Raw genomic sequence first — 20,584 nt, forward strand, 5'->3', positions numbered from 1 at the left:
AACGCAAAGACTCTCAAAAAAGATTGTATAACTGTTCAAAAATAACTTTTTTTTCACTTTAATACGTTATTCCACAAACACAGATCGCTGATGTCATACCTTTGTCAAGTTACCAAAACCAAATATTATCCATTTAAATACAATTATAGCTAAAGCTATGAGCTAACGACAGCACAGAACTTAATCTGTACCATTAATATTAGTGACATTTTAATTGAACGGCAAGAGAATAAAACGCTCAAAAAGTCACATTCAGGGCAAATATTGTGAATATTTAAATCATTTACCTTCATAAACTAGAGAAGAGAAGATTCAGCAGGAGTGAAGCAGCATAAAAAAAAGTACTAGTACTCGACTGCTCAAGGGGACCACAAAGCATGATGGTACATTTATTAAGCTCCGCCTACATCCCATGCATGAAGAGGCAAATAGTACACACACTGTAATATATGGTTCAATGTGTGTACAAACAACAGAATGACCACCTAAAGCGGTGCCAGCCGGGCTGTGAGGCTCACCCTGGAGGGTCAGCACATGACCGACCACCTTCCTAATCAGTGCGTGTCCCATGGTGAGCAACTGACTTCTAACTTTAGAAACTGGAATCCTCCTGCGGGAGCGCGACGTCCAGAGAATCTTCCTTTAACTGTGAAATTCACGTGCGACTTTAAATAATAATTATTTGCCAAATACATTGGCATTTAAATCATGTAATACAAAGACATTTTTGTGTGCAATGTACTCTTTCTATAAGCTATAAACTTGTAAACTACTCATAATAATTTGATTTTTAAAACATTTATATACAATTAACATGTAGAGTGATTGTTTATTTTTGTGTTGCAATTAAACTTGCGGCTGCTAGATGGCAGCAGTCATTACCTCCTCCGCAGCTAAATGACACAATGAAATACTGCGATATCCCACCAATGACTGAGGACAAGAGGATACAGTGGCTTCAAGCAGCTTTTTAAAGCTGATCTTTCCACATGTTTTGGTTTCAAATAAATGACAGTTATGGCTTCGTCAAGAGTCATGTACTCAAATGAAGTACTCGACAATACTGCAAATATATCCTTGTTCCTACAGTAGCAATATATTGTATCGTTGCTCCTGTATCATGATACACATCGTATCACCAAACTATGAGGTATCATTGATACAGTGTTTCAGTTTTGACAGACAACTAACTGTAGACATCACTCCAAGTTAAAAATGATGCTAGGTCTCATTGAATTAGTAGATCAGAGCCAAATATTGTAAAGCAAACGGTGCCATCTAGTGGTGTTATCATCATTTGTGAAGCCTCATCAACCCAGCACTAGTTTTTAGCTTAGCCAGCTTTAAAATAGTAAGTCATACTGAAATTTAACATCTAAATGAAGCAATGATTTGTCATCCCTTTGCTCTATTTTATACAAATAAAAAATGACTTTGATGTGTGTCAGACAAAAAACAAAAAGCAACCCAATTTTCTGAATCAATGGATTAATTTTTTCTACTGCTCACTATTCACTTATCAACTCAAACTTCTACCCAATTAATATTTAAATTCTGTACTCGTGATGATCGGTTCTTAAAAAGACGTGCAATAAAACAAGGTCTCGCAGAGGTTTGTAGTTTGAGTGGTGTCTGAGCTTACATGGGCATGGAGCTGCTGATCTCTGGACTAGTAAATCCTCAACACTCGCACAGGGAGGATTTTAAAGACATCACGAACACCCTTATATGGACCGCGAGCAAGGTATTAATGCAGCAAACACACTCTCAACTTCCCTAATGAGAGAGAGAAATGTTTCTCATTCCATCCGTGTCATTTGACACCTTAGTAACATTAGTTGTTTTTGTTTTGTTTTGTGTTTTAAAGATACTAATAACTGTTTAATTGTCACAATGATTGTCATTTGTAGAAAAAAACTCTGTATTTTTGTCACAGATTTCTTTGGTAGGTATTCATTCACCTCAGTAGTTGTGCCACTATCTGGGACTTCTATAACCACCTGACCAGGATGACTAACCAAAGCTGGTTTGCCAGGAAGTGACAGGTAAGTAGATTAGCCTCAACAGCCACAACAGGCTTAAGAAAACATCTTGTGTACAGGAAGTGTCTCGGCTCAACCTTTGATAGGACTATTTGTTGATGATCGATTATTCTCCCTTTTTCAATTACATCTCTAGTAAGTATCACCAATATGTTTTAATGCTAGCATAAAAAACACAAAAAATAACAACCGACAGACCTCGAAGATGTTCGACAAGGTGAATGAAAATATAAAGTAATAAAAAATAATCTAAATAACCTTTTTTTTTTATACCCTTTCACTTTCAGTTTGGACAACTTTTATCAGTTTCTTTTTATTGATTTTCTGATAGCGTGCTTTGATGGACTGCCAGTATTATAAATGTTATCTGGAGACAAACAATGATAGATAGAGGTAGAGGGATAGTTCACCCGAAATTCAAATTTCAATCATTTTCTACTCATGTCGACTAATAGTGTTTTCAGAGCAAACCGTACCTTTTTAAAATTTGGGAGGAAATGTATGTCCATATTACCAATGTCATTATTTCCAAAAAGTAACAGATTACTCAGAAAATAATCCCAAACCTTGGTCGACACGAGGGCGAGTATAAAAAGAGTGAATTTTGGTTGAACTATCACATAAAGAAACATCATGAACCCTAAACTATGTTGTGATGTATTCCATAAATATCTGACGATGTGTAAATTTGGTCTTTGCTTGGCCAACACCTGAGCATGACTCTGACGAAAAGTTTTTTGGGGTTTTTTTTATTGTAATTTTTGTGTTAATATTTGACCCCAGACACTTATGCTACGTCAAGGCTCAAAAAAGGATGACCTAGCGATCACGGAGATGGAGGCCAGGATTGCGAGGGTTTAAAAAGGGACACGGATAAGATCTGAGAATGCAAAACAAAGGAGAAGCCGAGCCCTGCGGAGCCTGTAACGCAATGAGGTCATGGTTTTATTTTGAGAGCAAAAGCCGATCGCCGAAGATCAACAACAAGTGAGGCTGAAGTGCCGAGACAGAGACACGCTTGAAATAAACTCCTGGAGCTCTGTGAGAATCTTCTACTGGTCAACTGGATCTGCAGGAGGTCAAACTATTGTTGGACAAACATCACACTTGTGAGAAGCATCTGAAGAGAAAACATCGACAGTAGAAACACTATAATAATCGTGAGCTTCAGGTCAACAGAATATAAACTAAACTCAATCAGTTCGACTCTACAGCGTACTTTCACTTCTCGCCCCTCTTGCTCTCCGGTTACTTCCTGTGGAGTCCATGGGGGAAGTAAAGATTGACCACACCTTTCCTCCTGACATTCTTTGCACTAATGGTTACGACACAAAACACACACATGGGAGAACACACACCTTTCCTCTCCCCTCCACAGCAGCAGAGTAGACGTTGCATTATGGAGTAAAAACACAAGTACATAAAATATATTTCCTAATTATTTATGAACAGGGTGATACATTGTCAGCACTAGGGGCGAGTATTGACAAGAATCTGGCGATATGATACTCATCACGATACACAGAAACGATACGATATATTGCAATATATTGTGATACGTTTGGAAAAAGTACTTGACTCTGATGTTGCGGAATTTATAGACCGCACGACTCTTGACTCTGATATTAGTTTCGAAAACAAAACATGTTGAGACATCGGCTTTAAGAGCTGCAGAAGTGAACTGTATCCTCTCATCCTCAGTCATTGCCGGAGTTGTATATCGTTCCCTTTAACGGCTGAGGAAGTAATGACTGCGACAAAAAAAAAAAGAATAAAAAAATAAAACGGATGAGGTATTTGTACGTTATTTGTGTATTATAAAAATTGAATCGCTTTATTTTGGATACACTTTATTGCAATATAAACCTATGATAAAAAAAATAACCATGATATAAATAACACATGATTCAAAAGCCATATATATAAATAAACAGTTTTCCAGTTAGAAAGTGCTGTTGAACATAAATATGGTATTGAAAAAGAAAATATTTAAGTGTATCAACACTGAAATTATATCCCATGTCATCCAGCAACATCCCTTTTATTCACTTGCTACGAGAAGGAAAAAGTGTGAGACGATGAAACCAGAGCGAAGCCGACAGACTAAACAAGGAGAGCCGCACAGAGCGACGAGAATCAAAATTGCCGAGTCTTGTTCACGGAGGGAGGATCGCGGGACAAACGGTTATGGTTCAAAGTCCTGCGAGTGCCTTTGTTAATCACACAAGGAGGCTCTGTGGCGGGACCACCCGGGGAACTTCAGCGTCTACATCATCATGGACCGAGGAGATGGGAAGATAAAACAATACAATAAACAGCTGTTTTTTTGACAGCAATGGAGGTTTGTGCTCCGTTCCCAAGGCTGGGAGGTTGCAGGTTTAAATCTAGCTTCAGGCAACTCTGGGATATGCACTGTGGGGGGTTTTAAGCAATATTTGCTATAATTTGGAAAATAAATATTGGCACATTTTCTCTAAGGACAAACAATATGTTATACGACTGGTTGGAATTCACCCAACAACCCTAAGACACAAGCACATAGAGCTAAAAAAAAAACTAGCTAATCATCCACATAGACAAGTAGCTTCAGAAGCAAACGGTTAATAACTTATTTTATTACAATTTGTTTAACTCAACTTTTGACACTCAACAATCTGTCATGGGAAAGTGTGGCCCGTGGTCCACACATGTACCCTTTGACTGCATTTATGTGGCCGTTGTGATGTCAAAGATCATGTAGAAACTAACAATTTGAGTATTTATTTATAGAATTAATTACTTGTCTCTTAATATCTTGCATCAGTTTTGGTTTAAATAAAAAGGTAACATATAAAATACAATAAAATAATGATTTCAGTATATTAACCTCATTTTTTATATTTATATACTTTTTGTTTCTGCCAATTCCTTTTTTTGCTTAATGGCCCCCTTAATACAGCCACTGGGGCCCCTGGGCAAAATTTGGTTGCCTACCACTGCTGAACATGATCCTTTGATTTTTGATGAGATTGTTTCACATTTTTATCCCCCAAAAAATAGCTATAAGCAGAATCTAACGCGCCGTAGAGTTTATGTCATCAAATTTCATGTTTATTATGAAAACGTTCCGCAATAATCATCGAGTCGAATCAGTTAAATCCAACTGAATGATGAAGCTTAACCTTGATAGTATCTTAACCATCTTGTTTATCTTAAACGGGATTCAACCATATCCCACATTCAGGTCTACCCTGATTTCCTGAGTTCACACACACACACACACACACACACACACACACACACACACACACACACACACACACACACACACACACACACACACACACACACACACACACACACACACACACACACACACACACACACACACACACACACACACACACACACACACACACACACACACACACACACACACACACACACGAGCTTCTGTGGTTTGACTTGCAAAAATATTGAGCAACTGAACCAGTGAGGTGGTTTTGCTGATGAATGTTTGTGTAGAAGTGAGTGGGCTGGTGTGGGCTGAGATTGTGAAATTCTATGATCCGACTCTTTAGGAGTCGACGCCGGGGTCGACGCCAGGGTCGGGCGTCGATCCAACAATAAGTCAGGATTGCTGAGTGTTTCCCCTTCACCAGCTAGATTTGCACTTTTCTGCAGCAATTTTGGTGAAACTTTCTTCATAAAACTTTCCACCCGTGAATTAAGAGAGACTGTAACACCATCATGAACGTGACTAACAACATAAACAATACGCTCATTGTCATAAACACACGTTACAATAAGTGGGTGATGATGATGAAGGAAGAGCCGCAGAGATAACAACAAGTTACACAAGAATTTCCATGAGTCAGACATTAAGAAACACAACAGTGAACAAATCTTCATCGACTACATTCAAACGATCACATTATTCATGTAATATAGAGCATTTTTGTCTCTTGTGCTTTGACTTCACCATTTTATTTTGTTAATGCATGAACATTTACAACTTATTGACACTATGTGGTCAATGTTTGTGAAGGTCCAGTTAATTGGACGAGTCGCCTGAAGGTAAGAAAATTAATCAATGGACCACTTTATTTATTGTAAGGTCCTATCGAGTCGGAGCACTTCAGTTGATTTAATTGGATCCACCAGCCGTCAATAAAAACAGCTGATTTAGTTTTTCCGAGATCTTTCTTGTTTCATTAACCCTTGTGTTATCTCAGGGTCCAGGTGACCTGAAGGCCATCCCACCACTGCATAAGTATTTCTGGAAGCAAGGGAGGTCGTTCACCTTGACACAACCTATTCGTTTTCAGGCCTTCGGGTCACTTGGACACTGAGATAACACAAGGGTTAAAGACAGACATTAAAAATACAAGAACCCGTACAAAAGGGTCCTTCTTAAATATATAAAGGTTTTTTAAAAGTATATCCTCTCTGTTAATTCCATCCATTTTACAAAAGTTTATTGGCAAGTATCTGGTGATATGATACATATTACGATACAGGATCAGCGATACATTATATTGTGATACCGTAGTAACAAGGATATATTTGTAGTATTGTCGAGTACTTGACTCTGCTGTTGGAGAATTTACAGACCACATGACTCTTGACGAAATCATAACTGATTTCATTTGTTTTGAAACCAAAATATGTCCAAACATCAGCTTTAAAAACTGCTGGAGTCCACTATATCCTCTCGTCCTCAGTCATCGCCGGTACCACGCAGGATTTTATTGTTCCTTTATTTGCAGAGGACGTAATGACTGATGCCATCCAAGTTTGATTGCAACACAAATATGAACAAACACCATGATATATTGCATATTAATTGTAAATTTAAAATCCAATTATTTATTTAACCATAATAGAACTATGACAAAAAATTAAATATGATTTAAAGGCAAATTAATTAGAAATACATCTAAACTGTATATCGATAAACTGTGTTGAATACCATGACAGTAATGTAAAAAAAGTATATCAGTATTTTCCTACACCAGCATGTAGAAATATAGTCAGTGCAGTGAAGAGAGTAGCACAGATGTGTCGATCACAACACAAGCTCTACAAAGAAACCAAGAGGATGTGAAAAGCAGGCCAGTCTTTGTGTCGACTGATGGCAGCAAACAAATAAAACAACATACGTGTTCTCTCTGAGATCTTCAGTGTCACAACCCTTCACCTTTCTCTCTCACCTTTCCACATTCCATCACAAGCTAGCCAAAACAAGAGTGCTATCTAGAAGGCCAGACAGTAGAGCTACGCTCGACTTGACGTGGAAACTCCCCGAGTCAGAACAAATCTCTTCTACCATCTAATAACACACACGGATGAAGCGACTGCGAGTGAACACGTGTCATTACATGCTGGCCTAACATTAGGTATGATGAGAGGGACGAGCAGAATACCTTCTGGATGACTCTAATGTTTTTCCGACAATACTTTGACGACGCTGCTGATGGAACTCTGGCACGGTTGACTTCAACATACCTGCTGTCAATGTGAGCATCTTCAGAGTCGATACATAAACTGCTTCACAGCAGGATTAATCCTCCATCGTTCAAGCTGTTATCATAAGTGTTCCTCAAAACCCTTGTTTTTTTTTTTATCCCTCGATGGATCCATTTTTACTCAACCATGCTTTTTGTACAAATATTTTCTTATACATCATGATAGACATGCAATACTTTTACCATTGTAACATATTTTTTTATTTCATAATGTACTGCAACAATGGAACCAATGGAATTGAGTGATTGCTCTTTACAGGTAATGTAATAAGAAGGTAGCACCTAACTAAATAAAAATAGAATAATAAAAATATGAATACTTATCAAACAGCCACTAATACTTTTTTTCTATTATGGATATTTTATGATTTTACTGTTTAATAAAAAACATAAAATAGCCATATTATATATATATATATATATATATATATATATATATATATATATATACACACACACGCATATATACTGCACGACATATCGAAAAGAAATATCGATATCGCGATATTGGTACGTGCGATATGCATATCGAAAACATGTGCACTTCGACCGATCAGTTCTTTTAAGTCAATTTGTACTTCTATGTCTCGTTGTCGTTTACATCTCAGTCCGTCTATGAGCTGTATGGCGCAGCTTGCTAGGCTCGGTTGCTATGGCGACGCATGTACTTCTTCTATTTTTTTTTTACTTGAGTTTATTTTGATATGTATTTTTATTTTTACATTAAGTTATTAAATATATTGCAACCAACATTACCATGTCTCATAGTTTAACATTTTAAAGTTGAATAGTTTATTCATCCATCTAATAAAAAGGTGAAACATTGCACTACTATATTGATAAGTTTTAATGATTTTCACAATAGTAATTATAAAAAAAGAGCAGTTGGAATTTAAAGCATGTTCAAATTGTACAATATTCAAGATGTAAATCTAGATTTTGCAAGCAAGGACTTCAGATTGTATTTTGAAAAAACTGGTGGAAGCAGATGTTTGACAAAAAGGCTCTAAAATATATTCCAGGACTTGTTTAAAAAAGGAACAACCGATCGTTTGATCGGCCAGAACCTTCTGTTATTGGTTTTGTGTGAGCTCCTAAATAATAAATACCACGTACAAGGATCATGAGGAGTGTAATTTGTAACGTTCCTCAAGTGCTTCCTTCTGTGTGACCATCAAACGCACCAAAAATGGCTTTTTAAACACCGTCACGGGACTCTTGACTCCCAATTCTATTAGAGCTTCTTCATCGTTCAGCTGAGACTCTTACTTTCCCTTCAAACGACACACAAACCGCTTCACAGCATGTTGTGGCTGCTGAATAAAGTCGCCTGGAGACCTCGGTCCGACCAAAAGCTCTCACAGATCAGTGAGTCCACAACACGCTTCATTACTGCTCACATAAACACAAGAACAAAGTGTCTACACACACTTGTCTGCCCACTTTTTGAGGGACATGATTCAAGGTAAATCTGTGGAAGAGTCCAATACCCTTATACTAACTTTAACAGAAGAACCAAGAGATGCAATGACTATTTTATGTCTTCTATGTACTGAAATATTATATAATTTATCATCTTTCGAACTCCTTCACATTGAGATTACTACATACAGCTCAAGCTACGTTAGCATCCATCCTACTTCTGACACCAGGAGCCACAAAGATTACAACTACCTGGGTAAAATTAAATTATTGTGATTGACAGATATGGAGGAATATTATTGAATCCCTCTAAATTGTGTTTCCAGTTCACAACAGACGTAAAGCTTCATAAAAACAAGAACAAAGTTCAATAAAAAGAACAAACAAGCAGGGGATGACAAACTGCAAATGTAAAGGACATAGGTCAAAGTAAATACATAAAGAAAGGATACAAAGATTTACATAGAAGATAATTCATTATCCTTTCAGTACAATAGTCAGATCATCTGTTTTATTTGACTTAGCAATAACAAATAAAAACAGTCCATATAGCATTTACACATGTTAACTAGCACATGGACAGCACACACCTCTGCCAAGGTTCTCATTTAATATTTCTAAAAAAGAAACAAGGTAAATAAATCTACTTTTTGATTCAAAAATCTTATGAAGACGAGGCCACAAAAGACATTACTGAGAGTTGAAAATTGTACTCGGTCTCATTAAGAAATGCCTAAAAATATTTTGAATGACAATTAACTTTATTATTCACTACAGTAACAAGTGCAAGATTTACTCAAGTTATATTAATATATAATAGGATTTCTTGTTTACTGTGTAGATAGGACCTTATAACCTACAAACTGTTCTAAATAACGCACAAAATAAATTAGCTCCTGTACCTTGCCCTATTAATATAAATATAAATTCAAGTGATTTTACTGACAGACAGATAAAAGGCATCAAAACCATAACCTCCGTGACTTCTTAACGTGCACGACAAACGTGACCCTCATACGTCGAAGCCAACGGATTATGTCTTTGAATGTCTTCTCGCTTTGTGACCTCGTAACCTGAAGCTACAGGTGGAGGGTTGGGATCTGCTGAGGCAGAAACAAGAGGAGGGTTTTGACGCCTCGCTCCACCAGCTGTCTTCTGCCGAAACCACTGAGAAAAGTTTGCTCGAGGGCAGCTGTTACTACTGGACTCAAGACTGTGGATTTTTCACTTGTGTATGAGAGGGACTTGGTTAACTTTAGACTTGAGTAAATTATTATTGTAAAGTTAATGGAGTCTGTCTTTTCAAATGTTAAGACCCAACAGCCAAACTCATATTCTCCATGACGCAGGCAGTTCCTTTCAAAAGGCACATTTATTGTATTATACAACAGAGCCATCTCTGCTGCTGGAGGTGTGTGTGTGTGTGTGTGTATTGTGTGTGTGTGTGTGCAACAGTCTGCTCCCCGTCCTGTTTAAAGAGATAGCCAGGGCCATGTTGTTAAGCACAATTCCATTTATGTAGCCTTTGGAAAGAGCCGAGCGTTGAGAGGTCGGACGGTAAATACAGCCTCATAAAAGCTTTATGCAACAAGTCATTAAGACCTGAACTCAAATATAAATGTGCAAAATAAACACACAAAGACTTAAAGTGCAGGAAGCATGTTGGATTTGAGTAAATATAAGTGTAGATTAAATTCTAATTGAGTAAATTGACCATACGAACTTGGTTAAACTAGTTTATTGATACCATTATATACCATTACAATTACATTATTTCGATTATTGAATGAAAATAGTTGGATATTGAATATAAAGATTTTTTTTTTTTTTTTTTTTAATAAGAAAAAAATCCAAATTAATAAAGGTTTGTATAATAGTAGTAATAATAGTGACAACATTGTTATATTGAATTGAAATGATAAACATTAAATAATTTTTAATTTAGAAAATGAAAAAATGTATTTTTTAATACGAATTAGAAACGTTTATTGCCATTGTTTTAAATAAAAAATACAGGAATTTTGTTGCGGTGTCATTACAGAATAAAATAATTAAATATTACAACACACAAAATAATGAAAAACTGAAACAAGCCAAGGCAGACATTCTGTGTCGCCTAAAGAACTATTGTTGAAGTAAAAATGCATTTATTTTAAAAATATTTAAAAAAAATGTAATCAAACCAAAGTAAAAATGATTAAATTGGATCAATCAATAACAAATTCAACATTTTCTTTTAAAATCCAACTCTTTAAAATACAACAACATTTAAATAAATAGAAAATTAAAAGTTTCAACATTTGGAAATGTTAAATTTTACCATTAAATATTCAGATGATGCTGATCTAATTCAATACTTCAATACTGGTTAACCATGTGTCATTGTTGTGAGTCAAAACACACTGGAAGTGTGACCATCAGATGGTTAATCACAATGCCAAGAACCCACAAACGCACACAAAGAGACACACTTGTTGCCTCACATGATGCCAGTGTGGCTCCTTGTTGTGGTCTCCGAGGTAACTTAATCACACAGTAAATGGAGTCTGTTGTGAAATCTCCCTCAGACTCGACAACAACAAGCAAGTGAATCAAGTTTCAAAGCCCTCGACATGGTTTGATGTGCGTGACAGAGTCGACTAATTGTCTTTAGTACGCGCGACGGCACAGATAATCCAACGATACCAGACTGGACAAGAACTGCTTGATTTTTTTTATGTATAAAACATCAAAATGTTGTGGCATAATAACAATTAAACATTTTGGTCTGGAAAATACTTTCCCAAGACGAGCTTGTTTCGTGTCGTGTTTGTCTGGAAACCACACGGACAGTCCGTGTGGCCCTGGCACGCTGGGACGACAGGACATCGGGGTGAGAACGGGCTGGAAGTGACACACAATAGAGGAGGAACCAGATTGAATCGCAGGGATCGATGGAATGACGGGTGAGGATGCAGAGGAAGGAACTCTAGAGACGGAGAATGCGGGAGAGATGAATCTCGTGCCGAACTTTTTGTCGTCAGAAAACATTCGTAAAACAATGGGGCACGAGGGTTTTATGTACAGGCTCCTCGGCTACATGAGGAAAATCAGACACTTGAATAAAGCCTCTTGACTCGAGCCACTTTTTATGACTGTGACAATTAAGTGCTTTGAAAGAAGCTCCAAGTTATTATGTCATAATGCAGTTGAAGAAGACAAACAAACCTTTGATCAATTTAAAAACCTACACGCATCATAAAATCCACATCTAAAGCCTACAACTGGAAAATTTGTTTTAATTTAAATGCATTTTCAACCATAAAATGTTTCTCAGTCCACATCCTGATTCTTAAATGTACTTTTCTGTCTCAAAATACTCATTTTAATTCACGCATCTTTAGGGGATCTGTACACAGGTAGTGAAGGATGTATTTAACAATCACAATTTTAGTGGTAAGTAAACATACTGATCTTTAAGTAGCCGTCATCTGAGTCCAAATCTCAACAGCTTATGCCGACTATGCATAAAAAAGCAGAAAATTATTAGGAATGTTATTCGATTTTCCGAACCATCAGGCTCACTGGATTATAAAACGCAATATTAATAAACGTCTTTAATTTCATAGATTAGGTTATGAGGTGCATTTGTAGTGTTGTGGAACTTTATTAACCCAGGAATAGTTTGGGTTGGCCAACATTACATACACCGTTATAGGCGAGAATATAGTTCGGATCACAAGGGTTTTGATGTGTAATAATAATCAACCTCATCCAAAGTATAACTTCGGAGTAATACCAATGCCTCATTGTGCGGCTTTAACGTTTACCAACAATTTGAAAGATCTTTCTGTGCCGTGTAACAACTTAAAATCTGTTCGATGTCAGCAAGTACAACCAGAATCAGAAAAAAATGAAAGGATTTTAAGTGCGCTTATAGTCTGGAAAATACAGTTAATTGTGGTATGAATCTGCAGTATTTCACAATATATCCATACACTATAAAATAATTATGCCTTTATACATGGCTTGTATTTGGAATAAATTAATTTTGGTCCGTTTGTCATCCTTCAAACAACTGGGAACATAGTTCTTAGTGGATAGTTCTTAGGGGTGGAGAGAAGAAGGGATGTTGAAGGTGAAAAAGAAGTAGGGTGCCCTTCGAGATAGTGACCCTGAGATACCAGAGATAAGGACACTGAAATATTACCCCTACACAGAGTGTAGGCTTAACGTGACCCTGGACCAATGTGTTTAATTGAACTATATTTAAAAATATTAGTACAAAAAGAATAGCTTGAAACAAGAAAAATAAAGAAAACGGTAGACACACAAAAGTGTTTACAAACTGAACCTACACACAGCAGGGAAACATGAGCGCATGAAGCAATATGTGTTCAAAAGGAGTTCAAAAAAAAAAAGCACACACATTACACAATGACCGTCTTTAGTTCTCTTGTAAAGACAAACACCAAAGTTCAGCCGCCCTCGCCGCTCTGCAGTCGCAAGCTCGACAGTTACGGATGGCGAGGAAATACCAGGCTCTCGTCCAGATTGACGTGTAAATAAAGCTCGGGATGAATCGCTGACACGGTGCTACGGGTCAACATTAATGCTGACAGGAAATATGGCCGTAGAATCCAAAGAGGATTTGTAGGCTGGAGATTGTCTGGAGGATTGAAGCGCTCCCAGCGTGACGAGGTTAATGCTCTTTGGTACGGTGGAGGTCCTGGCCTACGATGAGATGGCAGCAGTATGAATGAAAGATAAATATAGATACTGATACTGTAATAATATAAAATAATAATATCTACAACACAATTCATAATGCTTTGCAACAATTAAATGACACAGACGTGAATCTTGCTTGAACCACAATGGATTAACAACATTGAGTTTGTCCCAAAATACATTGAGATACAGAGTCTAAACATTTTTACTGTTAACTGTTAATATCTTGATCATTTAATTTTTATGTGTGGATATTCAACATAAATTTATACATTTTCTTAACTAAATATAAAATTGTGTTGCTTTCTTTTAAATTGCTTTTTTTATTATTTATCATACTTCTGTTGTTTTATATTTAAGTGAGTGTAAAATAAAATAATTCTATTTTTTACTTAGAATTAATTAGATATTCAGAGGATTTTACTAGCCTTTACTAGCAATTAAACTTCCGACCTCTAGTTGGCAGAACTCATTATGTCGACTAAAAACTATGAAATCCCACGAGATCCTGGGGAGGACGAGAGGATACAATAGACTCCTGCAGCTTTTAAAATTGATGTTTGGAACTATTTTGGTTTAAAAAACAAATGATAGCAGTTACGACTTCGTCAATAGTCATGTGTAAATTCTGCAACACTAGAGTCAAATACTCGGACAATACTACAACTTGTCGCCCCCCTGTACCGTGATATGCATTGTATCGCCAGATTCTCCCCACTATACACGACCAAAGGACGATAACAAGAACCAAACCCTCTTTGCATAACAGTTTCAGTTGAACAACCTCAGATGTCGTAATCGAGACCCTCCTAAAGAGTAACAACCTCTTTTTTACACTGTTGACATTCCTGCTAAAGTTCTAAGAATGATCTATAACTGCAGAGATAAGCACTCAAACAGAGTCTGAAATCCGTGTAAAAGATGAATTACCTTCCTATCTGACCTTGAGTTTACATAGTACTCAGAGTATATTATCTCATCTTTTGATTGACTTGTTAAATAAAAACTATAGATATGATGATCGTAAAGGGTCAGATAAAACAACCATGTTTAGCACTAAAGTACCTCGATACTTAATGTTGTGTAACTTTGTTAAAAGGGTAAAGATCAAACACTACTACGCACAATACTTTCCGACCACTGACCGCCCGGTCAGTAGGTCAAGAGACGAGCCCTGGACCATCCATCAGCACTGAAAGATGACAAACAATGCAAAGTAAAGCCACAGACTGGGATGAGCTGCTTTGACTGTGCACTTTGTGTTCGCAAGCTCTAGTGTCCCGGGGGTTGGGCCGGATTAACCACTTTTTTTCTGCTCCGCGAGGCACAGACTCACTGGTCAGCATGACATCCAATGACAGGGAAACCCAGCGGAGAACTCATTAAGTACTGGAGCGACGCTCGAGTACAAAAGAAGCCGTTTTGTGTCGGGAGTTAATGAACATTTGAGCAAGCTTCGGTGCCTCGCTGTCGTTTTTTCCTTTTTTTTTTTATAGTTTTCCAGTAGCTTCATGAGAACGTAATGAAAAATACCTGATCGCTGCTGGGAGACACGTTGATTAAAAGTTGTGTAATACATAATAACAACTGCTTCTGTAGAAGACACTAGAAACTAGGCAATCGGGATTGGCAACAGTATCTGCCAATACTTGCAATACTGCTGTTGTGTTGGAGATGAACAAGTGATAAAGACAACCCCAGGTTTCGAAGAATATAACTACAGTACAGAGAAGACCAAATTAAAACAAAGACAAAGATTCTGACCTTGTCTTTTTTCAAGTCATTATTCATATATTTTTTCTTGGATATAAATTGTCCTCCATGTTGCCCGTGAGCTAAACTGAGTTTGACACCCCTTACCAACCCTCCACTGGCATGTACTCAGGTATGTTGGCATCAAAATGTGAGACAGGTGGGGGGGGGGTTAATGAAGTCAGACGAGCTGGATTATAAATGGGAGCGTTCAGTTGAAACAGGTGTACATTAGTGGATGCGTGAGAAAATATCAATACACAACTATACATCGCAATATTTTTACCACGATACAGTACCAATGTATGGCTTCTTCCGCTTCCAAATCATATTTAGGCAACAGTCAATACCTCCTCTGTAACTAAAGGACCGAAATCCAGCGATATCTCCTATATGGCTGAGGACGAGAGGATACATCTGACTTCAGCAGCTTTTAAAGCCGATGTTTGGACATGTTTTGGTTTCAAAACAAATAAAGGCAGTTATGACTTCATCAAGAGTAAGTAAGTAAGTAAGTAAGTAATTAAGTAATTTTTATTTGTATAACGCTTTTCCAGACCAGGGTCACAAAGCGCTTAAACAATCAAAACAATACTCAATAAAATATACACTTTAAAGGTCAAGATAAAACTGATAACACAACAGGAGTTCCAGAAAATCAAGGAAAAGCCTGAACAAATGAAACCGTCTTAAGATGTTTCTTAAAGGAGTCAGTAGATCCATCAAGCATAGAGTAAAGTACTTTACTCTAGTAGTGCGATACTTCAACTATGTCCTTGTTCCTTCAGTATCACGATATAGCAGTTGCCCCAGTATCGTGAAATTCTTGTCAATACACACCATTATTTATTAGCAGGTTGTATCGGAATAATTGAAATTCATATGCTAAAAAACATACATAATGACGATTATGTTACACACTGGTTTAAAAGATAAAAGTCCTGTCAACTCGACAAAGCGAGTCAGTCACTTTATGGGCGCACACCCCCGCATTTTCCCTAAAAACAGGTTCCGTCTGTCACTGTAATTGCTATCGACATGTGGGAAACCACCGACTACAGACCAGCAGTCAGCGTCCCATTCCAGGTCCAGGGCAGCAGGTCACAACCCTCCTTGCAAAAAATTGTATGTAGCACATTGTGTTACCACTTGAAACGCACACTGCAATGAGGAATTAGGGGGCAGACACTAAAGGTCACAGACTATGAAATATGTCACACACACACACACACACACACAAGTGTGTCGGGAGGAATAATGGCTCAGTTCTCTTACAGTGTGTCGAGGCTTGACATGAGGAACAAAACAGCTGTGTTTGCAACTCTGTTGGTTAGTGCGTGTCTGTGTGTGTGTGTCGAACGAGGACATTTAAACTGACCCACTTTTTTCACTTCATGACAAATATTACGTTACATGTTATGGTTTGGTTGAATTCAATTAACTTTAATCTGTTTTTAAAATGAAACACAACAAACAATTTCAGAGTTGAATGCATTGTCTACGAAGAGGAAATTGTTTTTGGTCACAAGACTGAAGCTGCGGTAAAGTTTATTGGACTCAATTATTAACTTCAAATGCAAAGCGCCAGTCGAACAAATTAAAGTAAAAACTTCATACAAATCTAACGGTAGAGGGAAATTAAATGTGTAGTTTTGAACAATAAGTGGTAAAACCCAATGAAAAGACGATTATAAAAGCAACTTATCATGCAAACAGTCAAATATAAAAACAACAAAGGTGCAGAACTACAATGGGAATTATTTAGAATTAGGTTCAGACAGTATTTAGGGAAGACCCTTCATATAGATGGATATATTACTTTACTTTATTTACATAACATAGACCAGTGGTGGGCTATTATATTTTCTCAGGGGGCCCATTTTACACAGTGGCAACAGTATTACTTATAACTGTACGTTATACAACTTGAGTTTACCTTTTAAATCTGTATTAAAGCTCCCTTTTCCACAAATATAAATATTTATATATAAATATTTTCTCTTACGTCTTTTTGAGGGTCAATACATACTTTAAAAAATGACTTAAGTCCTAAAACAAAAACCCTATACTCATATTTAGAGACTAGTAATAAAGAATAGAAGTACTATGACCTCATGAGGGCCACATTAATATAGTCAAAGGGCCTCACTTTGCCCAGATCTGATCAACACTTTGCCTCATTTATATAAAATAGGTAAAGTAACATTAGTTTAAAAGGTAAATTATATTTAAAATAAAATATTTAACACCTGAAATCACCCCAAAATAACAGACCACGTGTTAAAGCAACACCTTTACACAACAGACAATAAAGATTCTCTTTTAAAATGACATCACAACGAGTGTCTTTTAAAATTAAATAACAAAAGTAAAAAGCATGTTATTTCTCATCGTCTTGATGACGTCAGTGCGCGGCGACAGATGATCGCAAAGCGACCAAATAAGTTCAAAGTTCAACAGGTGCAGTGAATCGGACATTTTAGTGGGTAAAACAGTTTTTAAAAACAAACTCACGTTGAGCTTGTACTCTGTGACTTTGCCTAAAGGTTTCTTGAAGAAGGAGGTCCTGGCAGTGAAAAAGTATTCCTCGGAGTCTTCCTCCAAGCTGCTGTAGCCACTGCTCATGGTGCTGGTCCACGTCATTGGAGGAGGAAACGTCTTGACACGAGCTCGACCGCATAAACCCCCGAAAAAATATCACCAAAAAAATAAATAAATAAATACTTTAAATTATCTTAAAACGAATGTTCCGTCTATTAGCGACTGAGTTTCCTCTTTTCAAATCGTGTCCCAAAAGTCGTCCACCTTTTTTTAACCCACGACCGGTTTAAACCTCTCCATTTTTTTAGACTTTAAAAAAGGAGGTCGAGTAGTTTAAAAGAAAGAAAGAATTAAAAGCGTTTTAAAAGGAGAAGTTATTCCAAACGTGTGTCTGTAGTAAACGTGCGGACGCTTCAACTTCCCTGTCACACAGTCACAGTCTGCCAGAGCAGCTACAGTCAAGCCCCGCCCACTGCGAGCTCTTCCCAAATGAGGACCAATGGCGGTGGTTGGACACGCCTACTACGCCATTGGACCAATCAGTTGTCAGATGTCGAGTTTAAGAGTAAAGTGTGAAGGCGTGCATTGTTTATCGTTAGATTAATACAAGATAAGATATTATAATCTTTATCACAGCAGCAAGTTTACAATAAGGATTGAACATAACAGTATTATATTTTACATATTATATACAGTATATAAATATTATTATTTTTTTTAATATTAATGTTAAATATTAAATCTATTACTATTTATTATATATATATATATATTATTTAAATTATATTTTATAATAATAATAATTTAAATATATATACATAAAAACGTTCGATTGGAGTCGGACACATTACAGAAGTGAAGGAAGAGAGTTAAAACATTTATTCATTTGTTGTGAATTACATTTATTTATGTTTTAAATATGTCAAACTACTGAAGCTGAGATTAATCAATATATATATATTTTTAAAGTTGAATATCTTGAATTGATTTTTAAATATATCTTTTTTAGAGAAAATCCGCTTTGAAGCACTTTCATCTTAGATGACTTACTTTAAATTCCCCACTTAAATTTTACAATTTTACTATCCTACCATACATGCATCCAGAACATGCTTCTGTACCTAAACATAAATAATATAAAATGGACATTTAACCATAAAAATTGCTTATAAAATATGTTTCACATCAAAATTAAATTCTAAAAAAGAAAAAAAATGCAACAATGTCTCAGAGTCAAGGTGACCCGGAGGCCCGAAAACAAATTTGTCTGTGATATCCAGGTAACTTTGACCCCGAGATAACACAAGGGTTAAAGGTGAGCGAACTCACTAACAATCGTACATCTTACTAGATATTCACGTGTGAAACTTTCACACAAAACAAGTTGCGTGTTTCCCAGCAGACGAGAGGCCGAGCCGCTCATGTATTACATATTGAAGATCAAAAAACCTCTTTTCGATGCTGCGGTGAAGCGCAGTCAACATTTATTTAACAAGCTGCTGTTGTGCATCGTAGCATGTCTGAGAAGACGCTCGTAATCCTTGAAGACACTTGGAAATGACAAAATAAACATCTGGTAGACTTTTAGGATTTTTGCTTATTCGGTCTCCTTGAGAAGGAAATCATTGTGGGAAACAAAGCTTCAGCTTGTAAATGCAGGAGCGGTTTCTTCTGTGCAGCCTTGTAAACTCTAGAAAACTCATTTTCATTTGGAGTTTTTCTAAACTCCCTGACCTTGAACTTATTAAAACTATATCAACAGTCTTTCTTTGTAGTGCTGCTGACTCACGGATGATATCACGGCTGAGTTATGAGGCATGATAACACAAAGTTTCTACTGATATTGGAACACACAAAAGCCGCTTCTATGGTTACAGTACACAATGAAAAGGCCCCGGGGGTGCAAAAGGCAGGAGCTGAACCAGGATCAGTGTTTACGCGGGCGATTGAAAAGCACACCGGCAGCGAGAACAATATCGCTCAGAATAAAATGTCAGAGGATGAGTGGCAACATGTAGCTGCAGCGCTGCGACATGAAGGCGTCTGAGGTGTCGTCACAGTACTACTGCAACAAACTTCTTTTAGAACTCAATAACAATACACAGATATAAAGATATCCATGTCAATGTTCAATTGAACTTTAAATGTTGAAACTTTCTTTTTGTAAGCATATAATTTTCTTTTTAATTAAATGATTTATATATATATATATATATATATAATATATATCATTGTATATATATACATGATTAGTTTTTTTCTAAGCCAGAGTAATTTAATTGATTAATGTCTATATTAAAAGGCTGAATTAATTAAATAATTGAATTCAATAATGTGTGCATTGTAAGGTTTAATTCGTTTTTAGTGTATAATTTATTTCAATAATTTTTATTAATTTCTATTTTTCTTTTAATTAATGGAATTTAAAAAAAGGATAATAAATAATGCTTTTTTAAATTCAATATGTTTCTATTCATATCCTTTCATATTCAATATAAAATGTTGGCTTAATAGTAAGTAAGTAATTTATATTAAACAATCAAAACAATACACAAAGCGCTCCACAAATATTACTTACTTACTTACATTAAGTATATGCTAAAAGGGTCA

The 20,584-nt window shown here is 36.5% G+C and overlaps 1 protein-coding gene across 1 annotated transcript in view; it reads right to left on the reverse strand.

Annotated features, from left to right (window-relative positions):
* rassf3 (Ras association domain family member 3) overlaps nt 1-20,584 on the reverse strand; it is a 51,106-nt gene that overhangs the window by 9,047 nt on the left and 21,475 nt on the right. The gene's annotated exons all lie outside the window — the stretch shown is intronic.

The sequence above is a fragment of the Callionymus lyra genome, chromosome 3 (genome assembly GCF_982586985.1).
Source record: "Callionymus lyra chromosome 3, fCalLyr1.hap1.1, whole genome shotgun sequence".
Taxonomy (NCBI): domain Eukaryota; kingdom Metazoa; phylum Chordata; class Actinopteri; order Syngnathiformes; family Callionymidae; genus Callionymus; species Callionymus lyra.